Source organism: Galeopterus variegatus, unplaced genomic scaffold (genome assembly GCF_000696425.1).
Source record: "Galeopterus variegatus unplaced genomic scaffold, G_variegatus-3.0.2 Scaffold6856, whole genome shotgun sequence".
Lineage (NCBI taxonomy): Eukaryota > Metazoa > Chordata > Mammalia > Dermoptera > Cynocephalidae > Galeopterus > Galeopterus variegatus.
In genome coordinates this window covers 110,386-115,634 of record NW_007732967.1, presented here as the reverse complement: position 1 = coordinate 115,634, position 5,249 = coordinate 110,386, and positions in this window count along the sequence as shown.

The window sequence follows — 5,249 nt, the reverse complement described above, 5'->3', positions numbered from 1 at the left end:
GGGTGTTTGTAACTTGGATGAGACAACCTGCTCTTAAACAAAAGACTTGTAATTGATCAAAAATTTTACATAAGACTGGACACTGTGAAAGCAGTAATGTCCTGGATAGATTAACATTTACAAACTCTCTGGATTCAGAATCAACTATTATTTGGAGCAGAATGCCTTTCCAGAGTTTCAACAGTTGGTAATTACACCAAATTCACAGCACCTGGAATGATGCCACTGAGAGATGATGACATCATCAGTCCTCACCTGAAGTAAGTTAAAAGGACTTGCCATGCTATATGATACCAACTTTGCCTTAAATGTTTTTGTCTTAACTGTACAAACCCAATCTATAGCTCTTGCTTTTTCTTTTAAATTAAGAGTAGGAACCAGCCCAAATGCCCATGATCAGATGAGTGGATATGGAAAATGTGGTATAGCTACACAATGGAATACTACTCTGCTATAAAAAAGGATGAAATATTGCCATTTGCAGCAACATGGGTGGATGTAGAGAGAATTATATTAAGTGAAACAAGTCAGGCACAGAAAGAGAAATATCACATGTTCTCACTTATTTGTGGGAGCTAAAAATTAAAAAAATACAGAAATAACCTGGGGGTAGGGGAAGGGAAGAAAACACAACAATTACAATATTTTGAAGTTGATAAGACTAGCAAACAGATATGAGGTTGTTGGGAGGAACGGGGTAGAGGAAGGAGGCAGGGAGGTTTTGGTAATGGGCCACAATAAGCAACCACATTGTATACTGGCAAAATAAAATATAATTAAAAATATATATACACTACAGAGATTCCAGGTAGCGTGAAAATCCTAAAATATTTATTACCTAGTCCCTTTCAGAAACGTGTTTGCCAACCCTCAATAAATTTTAAGGATATTTTTTAAAACACAGTTTTTCACGAATCAGTAAATTTGGATACATTCTGTCATTTGGTCATTCAGTGGATTGGTTGGTTTCGAACAAATTCGTTTTTGGCAACCTGGCCACGGGAAATTTGGTCATTTGGCAGAAAGTTTTATATTATTTTTTTGCTGAATTCACCTACAGTTGGTCATGACTTCTCTGAAATGAAAGTCTATGAATATAAAGAGACGTTTCAAAACTTGGGGGGGAAAACATACACAGATGAATGGTTTCAGTTTCTTTCCCTCTAATGACACTGGAAGCCAGTGGAGAGCTTAGAGCACCCCACCAGAAAAGTCCAGTCTATTCTTACTTGGGAAAGATTTTGATGGACCCGAAGTTGTTCAAGTTTTACACTAACAAATAGACAAGTAACTGGTTTTGTTGTTGTTTTGTTTTTGTTTTTTGCCATTTTGACATTTGAGTGTGGAAACAGTTTCTGAGTGACTGACTGCTTCCAGAAATTTTCTTTTGGCTTAAGAGGAAATTTCTAGTCATAAAAAATGTTTTTCTTGATGGGAATGGGCAAAGTATGATATTCCATTCAGATATTCTGAATGAAAAGGATTGTGGTATTTGAATCTCCCAGTCCTTGCTGATAATTTATACCAGAGGCTACCCTATATTCAAAACCCCAGCAGTTTTCAGGTTTTTGCAAGTTATGGCAAGAGCGTGAATTTTCTGATCCACTACTCCACGGCCAAAGTAGAGAAATGTTTGGTGCACGTGTTTGTATGTGTGTGTGGTGTCCTGAGATTGGCAAGTGATCAGCCCTTCTCCTCTACAATTCCCTACTTTGAGCACAATACCCCTCACTAATCCTGGGGCACAATGTAAAGCAGAATGATGTCCATGAGAGGATGACTTCGGGTCTAAAAGTCAGATGTATCAGTGACATTCTTTTACTTCAGCCTCCCTGTTTTCATCCTCAAGCTGCAGATATATTCTTGTGGCTTTCAAAATCTCTTTGTGTAGGTTAATACATATATATCTGATCTATCTGTCTATATGTGATATGTAACTGATACATCTGAAGCTGATACATAACTAAAATTACACCATACAGATTATTTCAGATGGCTCTACACATTAGAAAATGACGACTTAAAACAAAGTGTTTAGTTTCAACTATTTAGAATATGGGATCTCTTTCAAAATTATCTGGCAGGCAATTACCTTTATCGTATAACTAAGAAAATCCAGTACTTATTTTAGTTATATGGTAATGGACTTATTTCAAACAACTACTACTGCTCCTAGACAACTAAAACAAAACAAACATAAATCAAATGCTCTGAACTTCCTATACTTAGGTGCTCTACAAGGGATGAATTTCTAATGGGAAAATTTCCACCCAAAGTGTACTCCACCTATTTTATAGATGCCACTGCTTTCTGAAGGGCCATTTTGAACTCCTCTAATGTGCTTTTTTGGTTACACTGTGTTTTCTAGAAACACAGCAAAAGAGGAAACACATCTAACTGTACTCAGTGGTATTTCTTCACCAGAATGGAAAAACAAGAACTGTGTAATATTTGAAACACTTAGAAAATAGGTACAAATTACTAACATGGTAGAAATCCTTGTTTGATGTTCCCAGTACTTCCAAGGAAAAGTAACCTGTAATGAAAGTAAACTATAATAATGTCAAAGAAGAAACAGAAAACAAACATCCAGTCAACAAAAACTCTCTTGCTATGAAACTATGATAAGCCATCCATACTCACCCCCCAAATTTGAAAGTTTTATCATCTCAAAAAGAACATTTGCTGAACATTGCTGATATTGGCCCCTTCTGAACAGTGTAGAAATATTAAGCAAACAAGAAGCCACCTTTAGAATCTGATTAGTGTTTTGTGGTCTGCTCCCTTTTCAAATGTAGAGAAAATGGACATATATTGTTGGTTGGTGAGTCATTGGAATATGTTTGGATCCTAGCCTGTATGCCAGCTGCTAAAACTAAAGACCTGCATAGGCAGAATGAACATCGAGGCTACACAGCTCCCATCACATATTTGTGGAAAATTCATTCCAGGAGAAATTCATAAATCAGACAAGAGACTACTGAGACTACCGCTGTGTGGTAAAACATAAAGAAAGTTTTCTCTGTTCCCAGTAACTTGTAAGCCTTTAAGGCCAAACCCTTCAGCTGAGGATGGAGTGTTCTGCAGGGGTGCACATCACATTCAGAGAAAAGAGGGTCCTTGAAGGACTAGAATTGACAGTTCATATATGATTTTTTTTTTAAGATGACCGGTAAGGGGATCTTAACCCTTGACTTGGTGGTGTCAGCACCACACTCTCCCAAGTGAGCCAACCGGCCATCCCTATGTAGGGATCCGAACCCGTGGCCTTGGTGTTATCAGCACCGCACTCTCCCGAGTGAGCCACGGGCTGGCCCCGTTCAGATATGATTTTGATAATTCATCAGGTACCACATTTACATTCATACTTCATTAATTTAATTTTTAGGTCTATTATCAAATATTCTTTCAAGCCTGAAAATTACTTTATGTATTACAGCTAGTCATTGTTCAGTCAGAATAATTCACTTAACATAGTACTTTAACACTTTTATATCATAAAACAGAAGAGAACCACTTTCTTTTTAATACAGTGAATAACTTCAGAAAACGTGGCCTGGGTACATACATTCATGGTAAGGTTTTGCCAAACAGCCCACGTTATACTTGGCATAACATTCTGCCTACTTTATAATCTACTCAGTCATCTTTCTAAGATGACACTGCATATGTTTTCCTGTCACTTTTATGGACTATTATTGAGCCATTTTGGGAAAGAAAGCAACAGAGACCTGTCAAGTCCGAACATATGTTAAAAGAAAAAACACTCTTAATGCTTTTGCTGCTTATTAAAACATCGATAGTCTAAGAGTTAGCTGTGTAAATATGACATCATATGACATTAAATTTGTTTCTTTTTCTTTTTTTGTTCCATAAGTCAGCCCCATTAGGTTCTAGTGGCAAGGTGGACATGTGGCTAAAACATAAAATCTTATCCTAGAAACCAGAAAACAACTTAATTGTATAAAATGAGCTAGTCTCTGTACTGAGCAAGATGCAAACTGAATGCAGTTTGGATCCTGCCCTCATGAAGCTTTTGATATGGATTTTTGGAAGAGCTAAGTTGGTCTCTCAGATCGCTGTGTTTCTTGTTCACTTGTCCACCTCCACACTAGACAGCAAGTTTTATGAGGGCAGGAACAGTGCTGGACACTGACAACACAGATTCAAAGGGTTTACAGTTTCCTAGAGAATTCAGACAATGAATGATTAGTCAGAGATAACTATAAAGTTACAAATTGTAATAAGCACGATGAAAGAAAAGGGCAGAATGTCATGGGAGAGAATTAAAAGTGAACTGGGAGGGATTAGTATGAGGCAGCCATGGGACAACACAATAGGAACATATTTCAAGTTGAGGAAGTAAACCCGTGCAAAGGCTGTGTGTTAGGAAAGAGCTCTGAGAATTTCACAGAGGAGAGAGAGAGAAGGAGAAAAAAGGGAAGGGAAGGAAGGGAAGGGAAGGGAGGGAAGGGAAGGAAGGGAAGAGTGAGGGGGAAAGAAGGAGAGAATGATGAGGAAGAAAATGGGGTAACTCTAAACAGCTGTGAGTATGAGGAAAGGAGGATACATATCATAGTTCCTACCAGTATTCAAACAAAAATAATAAATAAATAAATAAATAACAATCATAAAAAAAAGGAAAGCAAAAGAACGTCCCAAGGTTAGAAAATGACAAAACAAAAAAACATTAAGTCAAAACACAGCTGGCTGGATCCTGTTCCCCTTCTTCAGAAGACTCTCTTCATTACAGATGATGAATGAACACCATGAGGACAAATATCATATATTGTTACTTCTCTGAGTAGAGCAAGCAGATGCCAGGATATTTATGCAAAATTNATGTTTTTCTGTCACTTTTATGGACTATTATTGAGCCATTTTGGGAAAGAAAGCAACAGAGACCAGTCAAGTCCCAGCATATGTTAAAAGAAAAACACTCTATGCTTTTGCTGCTTATTAAAACATCAATAGTCTGTTAAGCTGTGTAAATATGACATCATATGACATTAAATTTGTTTCTTTTTCTTTTTTTGTTCCATAAGTCAGCCCCATTACGTTCTAGTAGCAAGGTGGACACGTGGCTAAAACATAAAATCTTATCCTAGAAACCAGAAAACAACTTAATTGTATAAAATGAGCTAGTCTCTGTACTGAGCAAGATGCAAACTGAATGCAGTTTGGATCCTGCCCTCATGAAGCTTTTGATATGGATTTTTGGAAGAGCTAAGTTGGTCTCTCAGATCGCT